This window comes from Crocuta crocuta, unplaced genomic scaffold, assembly GCF_008692635.1.
Source record: "Crocuta crocuta isolate KB4526 unplaced genomic scaffold, BGI_CrCroc_1.0 scaffold296, whole genome shotgun sequence".
Taxonomy (NCBI): Eukaryota; Metazoa; Chordata; class Mammalia; order Carnivora; family Hyaenidae; genus Crocuta; species Crocuta crocuta.
The window spans coordinates 158,809-172,749 of NW_027530504.1; positions in this window are offsets into that span (position 1 = coordinate 158,809).

The window sequence follows — 13,941 nt, forward strand, 5'->3', positions numbered from 1 at the left end:
ACTACTCGGACGGCGACAACGACAGCGTCAACAGCACGTCCAACTCCAACGACACCATCAACTGCAGCTCCGAGTCGTCGTCCCGGGACAGCCTGCGGGAGCAGACGCTCAGCAAGCAGACGTACCACAAGGAGACCCGCAACAGCTGGGACTCCCCGGCCTTCAGCAACGACGTCATCCGCAAGCGGCACTACCGCATCGGCCTCAACCTCTTCAACAAGTGAGTGCGCGCCGGGAGGGTGCCCCGGGGCCTTTGCACGCCCCTTCCTGACGTGCAGAGCACGAGCGCGCTGAGGGCGCCTGGGGCCCGGTCCGTCCCCCGGGGGAGAGCGGAGGCCCCCGGGCCGAGCGGCAGCCGTGTGGCGGGTTGGTTTCTCCGATAAGGCCGCCAGGGGACAGGCCTTCAGGGCCCTATCGGCGCCCGGAGCAGCACCCAGCACACAGTAGGGCCTCCGGAAACATGCCTGTGCAGGCTGGCGCACGGCGGGCGCTGCACCTGCCACCGGGGCCAGGCTCGGGGGCTGGGGTTGAGTCTCTGAGTGATGGGGCGCGGAGGGCTCTGGGGAGGGGGTGCTCCCGGGGCAGGGGCGGCTGGGGAGGAAGGACAGGGACCCCGCGCTGGCCGCAGCCTCAGCAGGGTCCTTTGGGAGACCTGTGAGTGGCGGCTGTGGAGCGGCCACTCCCCGCCAGGACTTCTAGAGGTGCGGCCGTGGCGAGAGCAGAGTCCAGGAGGGAGATGGGTATTTAAAGCGGCCTATTCTTAGCCCGGCCAGAAATAGCTGCGGAAGGGGAGGGCGGTGCCGGTGCCGGGGTGGCGGTGACGACTCCCTTGGAGCAGCCACCGGCGCCCTGGCCATTCACCGTCGGACTTCAGGGCGCTTCCACCCCCCGGGCCTCTGCGGCTGGCGGGCGTCAGGCGTCAGCCGGGTAGTGACTCCTCTGAACCTGGGGACACGGCCAGGCTGCTGGCACACACCCTCTCCTCTTCCACCAGTAGGGGCCGCGGGGCCACTTTTGAGCCGCCCGTGGTGCAAACAGAACGCTGCGCCGTCGTGGGGACTCAGAGAGGCCTGTCCCCGAGGGTGGGCTTGGGGAACGGGACCTTTATGTGGGAGCAGCCAGAGGCCTCGGCGTCACTGGTCCTCACTCAGCTAAGAGCTACGGGTCTCGGACACCTCGCCTCTTCCAGCGTGCCCCCCCACCCCGAGACTCCCCTCAGCCCGCGGCTCGCGGACAGCCTCACCGCTGCACCGGCCGGGCCAGAGCACCGCGCTCGCGGGCAGGGCCGTATCCTGCTGAGCCCATCCTGAGCCTGTCCCGAAAGTCTGCTCCCCACCTGCTCCCGTGCCCTCCTGGGGTGGGGGTGGGGGGCTGGAATGGCCTGGGGACTCGCCTAGTCCCCAGACTGCCAGGGACATCCTGAAGGCGAGGGTCCCAGCTGTGTCGGCAGGTGGAGCACAGAGAAAACAGCCCCTCCACCGACCGGCGTCGGTCTGTGTGGATCAGCTCCGTTTTGAGGTCCGTGTGCGGCTCACAAATACGTGCCCCACGGAAAGCAGAAGCCTCTCGGTTAGGGTAGCGCTCCCTCTGCTCTTGTCACTGCGCCCCTCCCCCCACATCTGTGCCCCCCGCGGGTGTGCACCCTGAGGAGCTGCAGACGGCCTGCCCGGGCTCAGACCGGCCTTTCCTGTGCACGGCGGGGCTGGGGTTAGGGTTAGGGTCAGGGTGTGCCTCGCCGAGTGTGAGCCATAAGTGAGAGGGTGTGTAAGGGTTAGGGCTAGGGCTAGGGTGCACCTCGCCGGCTGTGAGCTGTAAGTGAGCATGTGTGTAAGGGGTAGGTTTAGGGTTAGAGTTTGGTTGGGGTTAGGGTTAGGGTGCACTTCTCTGAGTGTGAGCCGTAAGTGAGAGGTTAGGGTCAGGGTCTGGGTTAAGGTTAGGGTTAGGGCTTAGGGTTAGTGTTTGATTAGGGCTAGGGTTAGGGTGCATGTCACCGAGTGTGAGCTGTAAGTGAGCGGTTAGAGTCAGGGTCAGTGTTAGGGCTTAGGGTTAGGGTTAGGGTGCACTTTTCCAAGTGTGAGCCGTAAGTGCACAGTTAGGGTCAGGGTCATGGTCAGGGTGCACCTTGCTGAGTGTGAGCCCTCATTTAGCCTGTGTGTAAGGTGCTTGGAGCAGCTTGTGGCGCAGAGAAACTGTTCTGAGAGTCTCCCACCACTGCTGTGGTCTTGCTCACCTCTCCTGGGCCCCAGCGGTGTGGACAACCTCTCTCTGGGGTGTCCTGGGCCACCGCCCTCCTGCTTATCGCTGTGCTGTTACCCTGGGTGCTGACCCGCCAGGGGCCTCCACTGCCCCGTGCTCACCACTCGCCTGTGAGGAGGCGTGCGGCTCCCAGGAGCGTGTGTAGAGAAGCTAGCGGCCCGATGGGGCCTAGGTAGACGCGGTTTTCACCGAAATAGCCGCCCGCCTGCTTACTCTTTCCGAGGGGGTCTGCCCATTTCCGCTCCCTGCTGCTCGGTGGGAAGGGCCCTCTTCCTCCCACGGGCTTGTACGAGTCAGCGTCCCCTCCCCACCCCCGGTCAGAGGGTAGAAATGATTCTCTCTCCGTCATCTTCATGTGCATTTTGTAGCTTCTGTGATGGAGCGGTGCAGCATCTGTGTCTTAGCCGTTTGTAGTTTCTCTTCTATAAAATGCCAGTTTATATGTATAAATACACACATATATACATGTATATGCACATATACACACATATTTACACACATATACACAGACATATACACACATAAACACATACACACATGTGCACACACATATATGCATATATACACATATAATGCACATACATATGTATATACATATATATGTATACACATATACACATAATATGTATACACACGTATACATATATACACATATACACACATACAAGCATACACACATATGCACACACATACATATACACACATATACACATATACAAGTGTATACACACATTACACATGCACAAAGGTATATATACACACACACACACATATATATTTACGCACACACACATATATATATTAGATTTTGTTTCTTTTGAAGTAATCTCTGCACCCAGCATGGGGCTCGAACTTACAACCTCGAGATCGAGAGTTGGATGCTCTACTGACTGAGCCAGCCAGACGCCCCCAGTTCGTATATTGTCTTATATCCATTTAAGTGCAGGTTATCTAACATACAGTGTAGTATTGGTTTCAGAAGCAGGGCCCAGTGCCCCTCCCCCACTCACCCCTCCCCCACACCACCCCCAGCAACCCTCATTTTGTTCCCTGCATTTAAGTTTCTTACGGTTTGCCTGTTTATATCTTATTTTTCCTTCTCTTCCCCTGTGTTCGTCTGATGTGTTTCTTAAATTTCACATATGAGTGAAATCATGTTACTGGTCTTTCTCTGCCTGACTTATGTTACTTAGCATAATACTCTCTAGTTCATATTTGCTGCTCATTTTTTGTCATGTTGATCTACCAGCAGTTCTTTATTTATCATGGATGCCCTTCGTAATTACATGTTGTCACTTGTCCCTTTTCTAAGTGTTTCTTTTGAGACATAATTTACATACCATAAAATTCACTCGTATGAAAAGTGTACAGTTCAGTGGTTTTCAGTTATGTCTTTTATTTTTTTTTTTAATGTTTTATTTATTTATTTCTAGGAGAGAGAGAGACAGCATGAACAGGGGAGGGTCAGAGAGAGAGGGAGTGACAGACCGAAACAGGCTCCAGGCTCCGAGCTGGCAGTCAGCACAGAGCTCGACGCGGGGCTCGAACCCACGAACCGCGAGATCATGACCTGAGCGAAAGTCGGACGCTTAACCGACTAAGCCACCCGGGCGCCCCTCAGTTATGTCTTTTAACTCTGTGCCCTTCCATTTAACAAAGGTGTGTGTGCGTGTGTGTGTGTGTGTGTGTTTTAAAGTGAGATGAATTGACATTTAACATCAGTTTCAGGTCCACAATGTAACGATTCGATTTTTAGGTATATTGCAGAATGATCACAATATGCCCTTAACATCCCTTATCACATATAGTTAGTTTTTTTTTTTTCTTGTGATGAGAATTTTTAGGATCTAATCACTTAGCAACTTTCTTATTTTTTTAAATATTTTTTTATGTTTATTTATTTTTGAGAGAGAGAGATACGGAGTGCGAATGGGGAGGGGCAGAGAGAGAGAGGGAGACACAGAATCCAAAGTGGACTCCAGGCTCTGAGCTCTCAGCACAGAGCCCGACGTGGGGCTCAAACCCACAAACTAACTGAGATCATGACCTGAGCCAAAGTCAGATGCTTAACTGACTGAGCCACCCAGGCGCCCCAACAACTTTCAAGTATACAATCCAGTGTGCTGTACAGGAAGGTGTTAATTTTAATTACCTAAATTAATGAGTATTGTTTCATTTCTTTGGCTTTTCGTGTTTTATTTTAAAAGAGGCTTTGCCCCACATCTTAAATATAGTTTTAAAATACTTTCTTCAATATATTTGTATGCTCTTTAGGGCGTTAAGCTGAAATTTGTTTTGGAGAACCATAAAAGGTGAGGGGTCCAATTTTTTTTTAAGAGAGAGTGCACGCACTCACACAAGGTAGAGGGGCAGAGGGGGGGAGAGAGTCCCAAGCAGGTTCCATGCTCAGCGCAGAGCCTGATGCAGGGATCAATCCCACGACCCTGTGACCATGATCTGAGCCGAAAAGAGGAGAGGACGGTCAGTGAACTGAGCCACCCTGGCGCCCCATTATTACTCTGCATAGATCAGTCAGTCATTTCCAAAGTTTATTGAACAGTCTGCCCTTTCTTCATTGACTTCAAGTTCCATCTAATAATTCCTATATGAACTGGATCTTTTCATTGATTCAGAGGATATTTATTGAGCACCTGCTACATACCAGGCAGTATTTGAGGAACCTGGAATGGATCAGGGACCACAACAAATCCACATCCACAGTAGAGGGCCTGTTTGTTCCTTTGCAAGCATCAGACTTTGAGTCTTGCGGGTTTTTTCTTGTTAGGACAAAACCCCTCTCCGGTCCTTTTTAAAAATTGTCTTGGCTATTTTGGGCAGGTGCTCACTCTTGCACATGAACTTGAGAGTCTGCGTTAAGACCCACGAGCAATCCTGGCCAAGTTTTCACCAGCATTGCCTTCAACTCACTTACTCAACTTGGGGGAACCTGTGGTTTTTACAGCGTTGAGGTCCAGCCACAGGTGGTGACTGAAGTTAAAGTTCACTAAACTCAACATGAACCCAGTCCCTCTGGCGCACTGGCCACACGTGGCTCCCGTGCCGCGCGGCACAGACCTGCGGTTCTGTCCCCGCACTGCGTGCTCACGGGCACCCCCGGTCTAGCATCAAGTCTCCCTGCGTGCGGGGTGCGGGGCAGAGTGGTGGGGCTGGCCCCCCAAGGCAGGAGCCCGTGGCCTCCGTGGGAAGCACCCCCCTGCCCAGCCGGGGGGCTCCAGGGCCGTGAGAGCGTGTGGTGGAGCTCCGGCCTCCTCCCCGCTCAGCCTTCGCTGCCGCCAAGCCTCAGGTTACTGCCTCCGGAGGCTGTCGTATCGGAGAAAACACTTTTCCAAAATCGTGTTATTGAACCAGTCAAACACCTTTCTTACGCAGATTGAGCTTCTCGGCTCGTAAAGCTCTTCCGCAGACACGCCCACTGGCAGCACCCCTGGAGCCTCCCAGCAACGGGACCGTCTCCCCTGCAGCTGCCAGTGGGGGGAGGGCGGAAGGTTCTAGAGCAGCCCAGGGCCAGGGTTCCTCCCTAGAAGGCCCTCCCCCCCACCTCTGCTCCCCTCTCCCTGTGGGTCTCTTGTCTCCCAGGCCACCATCTCCCTCCCTGCCCGGCACCCCCACCCCTGCCCACGCCCCTGACTGCCCCCGGGGCCCACCAGGGTTCTAGAAAGCTCTCAGTCCCCACCTCCTCCCAGTAGCAGGCTTTCCCGACACAGGACCCCAGCCCCCCAAGGGGTACACGGAGGATGTGAATGATGCACCCAAAGTGTGCAAGCGAGCCCAAGGTTGGGGAGGAAGACACCCTAGAACGTGAGGCCGGTTGGCAGGGAGGGGCATTCCCGGGGGCCCTGGAGGAGGTGACAGTCGGCCTGACATCCCGATGCTCCTCAGGCACCCGCCCTTCACAAGCCCCGGGCCACCCACTCAGCTCCCAGCGCTGGAGGGAGGTCGGAGGGTTTCGGCCGCAGCTCTGCCACACACCAGCGCGGGACTTGGCAACTCCCTGCGCTCTCTGAGCCTTGCCGGCTACGCCTGGAAAATGCACTCAAGGTCACTGCCTCCCGGGGCCTGGTGACCATCAGACGCTGGAGCAAGAGCCTTGCCTGGAGCCGCCGTCAAGGGCGTTATGGGGCAGCTGGGGCTCGGTGCCCGGAGCGAGGTGGGGGCTTCCAGGATCGCAGGCCTCAGGAGGGCCCAGCGGGCGGTTTGGTGGACTGAGCGGTTGCAGAGAAGGACCGTGGCTAACGGTTACCTGAGCTGAAAGTGTGCGGACACTGTCCCTAAACCCTGTTCTCCTGTGGGGACAGGACCTTTATGGGCCCCGCCGTACAGATGGGTGAACTGAGGCTCCGAGAGGGTCGCTTGCCTGGGGTCACACGGCTAGCGGGTGGGCAGGCTGGAGCTCGCACCCCACCCCACCCCCACCCGGGCCCTGAACAGCAGCCCCGTGAACTCCCGTGTGGGGACTGCTCCCACCGTGTAGCTGGTGCACCCCCACCGGCTCACGGGGCCGCAGATCTGAACAGGGAGTCCAGGAGGCTAAGCCGCGCCCCTCGTGGGCGGCCAGGCAGTCCTGGGGCCGCAGTCCTCGGGCCATCGGAGTGGCGGGCGCCGGGGCCCCGTTCCCGTGCTCCACACACCTGCCGAGGGGCAGAGGCCTCCCGCCTTCCGTGCCGCTGTCACTCTGGCCAGAGCCCAGGCGACTGTAGCCGAGGCCGCCCTGTCACAGGCGGGCCAGGCCAGGCCTCTGCCGCCTCGTTTCTGAGGTCCCTTCCAGCCCAGGGCCTGCACCCCACGCCCAGCCCCTGGGGCCCCCCCGGCGCTGCTGCAGGAGGCGGAGAGCCCGGGCCGGAGTCTGGGAGGCTCTGAGAGCTCACCCTTCCTGCGCCCACAGGCGCTCGGCCGCTCTCTGCCTGCGTGGGGAGCAGGGCCGGGCCAGCCCCTCTCGGTCGGCGGCAGGGCTGGGGTGGCTTCCCGTCTGCCAGCCCCAACCGCGTGCCCCTCGTGCGTGATGCACTTCTGGGGAGTAATGAAAACGACAGTGACGACGGCCGGCGCTCTAAGTCCGTATTAGGCCCCCAGCCCTGTGCACAGCCCTTCACGGCCGTCACCTCCCTGAATCCTCCCAGTGACTGTGGCTCTGGGGGGCCAGGGCTCAGAGAGGTCAGGCTCTAGCTCGAGGCCACAGAGCCGGGGTGCCAGTGGGCTACTCACCATTACTGCTCGTGCTGACTGGCTCTCCTGGGAGCACTTTGAGCTCCTGAGAAGGAGGTTGGGGTCCCGTTACCCTGGACATGAGCTACCCATCCAGCCCGTGGCCCCCGCTGCCCTCACGGCCCTAGAGCTCCCTAGCCCTGTCCTGAGGACAGGGTGGCTTATGCTGAGTCCCTCAGGGAAGAAAACAGTGCCCCGGCCAGCTCCCCAGGGCACACGGCCACGCAGGAGGGTAACTACTCCACCTTCTCTCTGTAATAAGTGCAGGCCCCGTTCAGCTTGGGTTCCCACCATCAGCAAGAACTTTGTAAACATCAGAGCTGGATGAAATACAGTCTGAAACGGTGGTGAGCTTGCCGGCCCTGAGTGTATGCAAGCGAGTAGATGGAAAGTGGTCACTTCCTTGTAGGACGCTGGAGGCATCCGAGCCTGGATTGCCGAGCTGAAGGGTGCTTACAGGCGCGGGAGTGGCCTGGGGCCTGAACTTGACCCTGTGGCCACAGAGCATCCTCGGGGGGCCGTAGGCAGACAGACCCGCGTGTTGCGTTCTGTTCATCGAGGTTCTGTCCGTCTCCGTTGCAAGTGCCAGGAACCCGATCAGACTGGTTGAAGCAAAGACCGGAAAAGCCGCTGGGGACTCAGTTTCCCCAGTCGTCCGGTGCCCCGTCAGGGCAGGAGGTCCCGGGCTCACGGCACCCCAGCAGAGGGGTTCTCGTCCCTCGCCAGCTCCGGCCGGCGCACGCCGCGGTCAGCAGGAATCCGAGCGGACTGGCCAGGCTGGGGGTGAGGGGAGGGCGGGCGGGGTGGCACCTGGGGGGGCCGTGAGGCGCCGGGCCGCAGGTGTGGACCGCTGTGCGCTTCCACTCCTCTGGGGCGGCTCCAGGGACTAGAAACGACAGAAGCCCGTCGCTGACCCCGCAGACCCCTGCTGGGAAGAGAGCCCGCAAAGCACTTAGCTTCGGGTCCCAGGAAGCGGGTGATCCGAGTGCGACGCCCCCGGACCCCGCGAGCTCGGCGTCACCACCGGCTGCTCGCAGCCCTGGGACGGGAGACGCCGGGGGAGGGGTCGCCCAGCCAGGTCCGAGTCAGCGGCTGACGTGGAGGGAAGCCGGCCGCCCGGGGGCAGCCGTGGGGCCAGCTGTGGGCTCCCCGGCCTGTGCTGCGCACGCCTCTCCAGGACCCTTTGCGGGGGGGCCCGGAATGCGGCCGCAGGCCCGGTGTAGACGGCACAGCTGCCGAGAGCGGCGCCTGTTGACGCCGGGCCCTCCGCGAAGCAAGCAGGCTCGGCGTGTGGAGAGACTGGATTTTCAGCAGGGGGGGTGGGCAGGTTGGAGGGAAACCTCGGGGGGCTTCTCGGAGCAAAGACGTGGGTGGAACTCCGCATGCTCGCTCTCGCCTGGCAACCCGGAGCCAAGTTACCTGACCTTTCTGTGCCCCCGTTCAGCTACGAGTCAAGCAAGGCCTTGGCCTTTGCCGTTCCTCTCGCAGCTCCCTGGGTCCCTCTTCCGGGCTCTGGAGGGCATGCCCTGGGCGCCTGGGCTGTGAGCGTCCCTGTATCCGGGGAGCCGTTTCCCTCCTTTGTCTCACTCCAAGCAGGGCGTTTTTTAAGGGGACTTTGCCTGGACCGCGGTCTGCCGGCACAGCCCCGGCCCGGAGCAGGTGCTCAGTGACTGTGGAATGACTGCGGAGGGGAAGCCAGGGGCCGAGCGCCCACCGGATCTTCTGCAGGCGTTAGGGACCCCTGGCAAGGGGTGAAAATCGGGTCCTGGTGACCCAGGCCGAGGCGGCCCTTCTCCGAGGCACGTTTGTTCCTCCTCTGCTGGGCGTGCTCAGTGTGGGCCAGGCGCCTGCCGGACCCTCGGAGCCGGGTGAGCCCCAGGCTGCGCCCTCTTCGGGCTGTAGAGCCTGGGCTTCCGGACGGGAGTCCCCGGCACCTAGCAGGGAGGGAGTGCGAAGCCGCAGCCGGGGAGGGAGCCGGGGCCCCACACTGCGCCCGCGCCCGGGGCGGATGCTCTGTGCCCCGGGGCCCACGTTCGGACGAACCCGCCTCTGCCCGGCCGGGTGGGCCCTGGCGTGCGGCCGCAGCACAGGCTCATTTCCCTGGCGCACTGGCGTCCATCGCCGGCCGGTGCGGGGCCCCGCTCACCAAGTCTCTCAGGGACAAGGTGGCAGGGGTGTCCTTCCCGGTTCCTGGGGCAAGAGAAGGCGCCACGAGGGAAGTGAGGCGTTGGCCGAAGCATGTCACGGGGTCCCCTAGCTGCCGCAGGGAGGTGGGTCGGCGCCCTCGCGACTCATTCCGCCTGTGTCCCTTCACCCAGCGGGTCACTGCGTGTGACGCTTAGCACGTGCCCTTTCAGTCAGCGCGGAGCAGCGTGAGGCAGCAGGTGCGTCGGACCACGGCCCAGCAGGGCCCCCAAAGCACCCTCGGGGGCCTCACCCCACGGCCAAAGTGGGCGGGGCCAGCACAGCCCTGACAGGCAGGGAGCTCCCATCAGCAGGCACCCTGCGCACGGGCCACGTGCTGTCAGGGAAGTTGCTGAAGGCCAGGCCGCTCCAGAGTCTTCCTCGGACGGCCACATTCACCCCAACCCCCGGGCTCCCGGCCTGGCCCGCACCCTCCGCCAGCTCCCTTCCGGAGGCTTCTTCAGACGGCCACATTCACCCTGACCCCGGGGCTCCTGGGCGCTGGTCAAGGCCAGTCCGTTCAGATTCCTTCCTCCCGCAGCATCACTGTGAGGCCCGCCGGGTGGAATCAGTCCCTCCCACGTTTGGTTCAGACTAGGAGCTGGGGCCTTCGGGTTCGAACTCGGATCCGCCAGCAGATATTGTCGTCTCTGCCCTCAAGCTGGCTGCTCCCGCACGTAGCCCGATGCCTCTGGGAGGCTCCTCACTGGGCTCCCACTTCGGAACTAGCCTTGCTCTTTACAGAGCAGACAGCGGGGGCTTCTCAAGCACGGACATCAGGTCTCGTCATTGCCCTGTTCATCACACACCAGGACTTCTCACCCCACTCAGAGGAAAACCAGACTCCCCCCGTGGCCTGCACAGTGCTGGGGGGTCCGGCCCACCCTCCCTGCTACTCTTCTCTCCCCTCCCCTCGGGCCCCTTGCTCTCAGCCACTCTCAGGCAGCTTCCTGGCCCTCAATCCTGTAAAACCCATGGCTACCCCAGGGCCTTTGCACACGCTGTTGCCGCCACCTAGGAAGCTCCTTAATAACTTAGGTGCCATGTGTCACCTGCTCAGAGAAGACCTCTGATTCACCCGCAGGAGACCCTCCCTACACCCTCCTGCCATCGTTCAGCCCCTTTGTCCTTTAGACCAAGGGTTAGAGCCTCTTTGTGCGAGGCATTCATTCGTGACCAGCCCCGCTCACTGCTGTCATCCTGAGTAGCCCCTCTGTACTGAATCTTCGAAGACTCCGCTTCCCGTGGCCCCTTGTAAGACCCTCCTTCCCGCTGCATTCGGCTCCTTCCCCGGCTGGAGGACCCAGATCTTGGAAGCCGGACACGCTGTGTGATGCCGGCGTGCTGCAGCTGGCTCTGGCCCCATACTGGGGCCTCGGGGGACCGGGCGGCCGGTGCAGGGCGCCGGAGCGAGGAGGTGCCGCCCCCCACCCCGTGATTGCCACACAGGAGCACGGGCCCAGGAGTGCCAGGCGGCCTGGCGTTTCCAGAGAAGCCAGAAATCTGGATTCTGTGTTGAGCTCTCCCAGTTTCTGAATGCTGGCGACTAGCTGGAATTCCGTCCACTGACGTTGTGTGAGCTGAAGAAAGCCCGCCTGCAGGCTTGCCGTGGAGACCGCTTGGCGCAGGGCGGGGTCCTGTGGGGGCAGGCAGGGGGCAGGGCAGCGCGGGAGCTTGGGCCACAGCGTGAGAGCCGCTGAGTGGCTGGAGGGGCCTGACGGGAGCAGGTCTGGGTTGGATACCCCAGAGTCACGGGGAGGAAGGGGTTACGTGNCACCCCTTCGGTGCTGAGCCCGGCCGGCCAGCAGCTGCTCCCTCAAACCCCCGAAGGTGATGTCAGGGCGAGTGGCCATCCTGTGTAAAAACAGCAAGGTCACCCTGCGGCCGAAGTTTGCTCTCCCGGGCAGGGGAGGGACGGTACCCGCTGCCGTCAGCCGCGAGCTGCACGGGACAGGTGGGCACCGGCTCTCACCCCCAGGCTCCTGGGGGACGGCGGCGGGGGTGGGGGCGGCTCCCTCCAGTTAGCGGGTAAGTAACCCTGCCGACCTCCCCCCCGCACGGGTGCCTGGGACACGGCAGCTGTTGCACAGCCCCCCGGCCCGTCCGAGGCTCCCACCGCCCTGAGAGGCCAGCCACGCGCGTACGGGGCCCCCTCCAGCCCAGCCCGGCGGGCCCCGCGGCTCCCAGGGCAGGAGGGCACAGAGCCCTGCAGGCCAGCCCTTCCCAGAAAACCCCTCCGCCCAGGAAGGGTCACGCCGCAGCCTCGCTCCTCTCCCGTGTGCCGGGGCTGGTGCTTCCACGTGCTTCCTGCACAGATCTCTCCGGCACCTGACTGTTAACTCAGGAAGTCCTTACAAGGGTGGTCGCGGCCCCTGGCGAGGAGGAGGTCGGGCTCCTAAACAGCCCGGGTGACGAGAGTCCTGCCCCACGGGAGGGGTGTGAGAGGCGTGTGTAGGGAGCTCAGACACTGGTGCCCAGGCTACGTGCTCGGCACGTGTTAGAGACCGTTCACTCCAGGTGGGTGGTGGGCGGGCACTCCAGCCCCCCCCGGCTGGTGGGGGCGAGGGGAGGGTCCCTGCTCAGCCCCCGCGGCCTCGCTCTTGCCGACGGCCCAGTCCCAGCCCCCGTCTGGTGCACGGTCTGGGCAGTTCCGGGCTCCCCCGCGCTGTGGGCTCCAGGAGGGACAGGGCAGGGCACCGCGGGTGCGCAGGGAGGAGGGGGGGGCGAGCCAGGAGGGGGCTGGGCAGCCAGGGCTGAGCCTGTCTCTCGTCCCCAGGAAGCCTGAGAAGGGCGTCCAGTACCTCATCGAACGTGGCTTCGTGCCGGACACGCCAGTGGGGGTGGCCCACTTCCTGCTGCAGCGCAAGGGCCTCAGCAGGCAGATGATCGGCGAGTTCCTGGGCAACCGGCAGAAGCAGTTCAACCGAGACGTGCTGGAGTGAGTCGGGGGGCGGGGGGCGCACGCAGCCGCAGAGTCCCCTGCTTGCTGGAGCGTCAGGGTCGCCAGCTTCGCCGAATCCTCCCCTGCCCTCTGCGCGGCTCAGAGACACACACGGACACCCCACACGGTGCCGTACGTGACACGCTGCGCGTACACGCGCGCTTGCACGCTCGTGTCTCACACACGGGCCCACGGGCCCCCTCGCTCACACCCTCGGCACCTCCATCCCTTCCCGGCAGGACCAAGCCGCTGCAGCGCCCGGGCTGGGGGTCCCCGGCTGGAGGTGGGGGCTCCCCCCTGGAGCCTGGCTGCCCGCTGAACCCACACACCCTCGGGGTGGGGGAGGGGGACCCAGAGAGACCCGGGCCTCCCGCCCCTGCGTCTTTCCGCCTCTCCTGGCTGCGGGGGAGTCCAGCCACGGCCCTCGCGGCTCCCTGCAGCTCGGCACAAAACCAGGTTTCCAGCTCCCTGGAAACTGCTGACGGTTTTGAGAAGCCTGTACCCCAAACCTCTCCATCCGTCCTTGAGACGGCCCTCAGTTCACAGACACCCTGCGCCCGGACCCTTGGGTTTCTGGTAGGGCCGTTGCTGTGTACGAGCCCTGCGTCTCCCCCTCGCGCGGGGGGCTGGGGGGCTCGGGGCTGCAGCGTACACGGAACAGGGGGGCTCAGGGCCTGGGGGACCAGCTCCAGGCCTGCACCTGACCAGGCAGCTGCGGGAGATGTAGGCCGGGCGCAGAAAGCAGAGCAGGGTAAGGGGCGCACCATCGGGAACAGGGCAGCGCCCTGCGCCCCTGCAGCCCTGCCCCGTGGAAAGAACAAAGCAGGGGGGGCGGCGCGGGCCTCTGGGGCCAGGCGTCCCTGCAGTAAGGAGGAGCCTGGCCATGTGTGTGCCAGCCATCTCTACGGGTCCCTGCAGGAGGCGGGCACCTGCCCGGGGCGCCTCCTCGGCTCAAGGAGGGGCTCCCCACACCCCCGTAGGTACCCATTCAGTCCCACGTACACCCGCCTATACACACAGGCGCCCAGGATGCAGGGAGCCAGGCCTTGGCGGCAGCCGGTCACTAGCACAGGGCATGCCCGCCAGCGCTGCTTTCTCCCCACTTGGCATTTCTGTTCCCGTCAGGAACAGCCTGCTGTGTTGTTAGCCTGCCAGGGCCCCTCGCCTCCTCCACCCCAGCCTCCGGGATCAGGCGGGAGAAAGCAGATGGGGCCCCCCAGCCGGCAGCCGCCCCTGCGTCCCCCGCTCACACCCCCGGGCTAGCCGCTGGTCCGTGGGAAATCCGGGCATTGTTCTCCCCCATCAGAAAATAGCAGCCTCAGGAAGTAGCAGTCCGC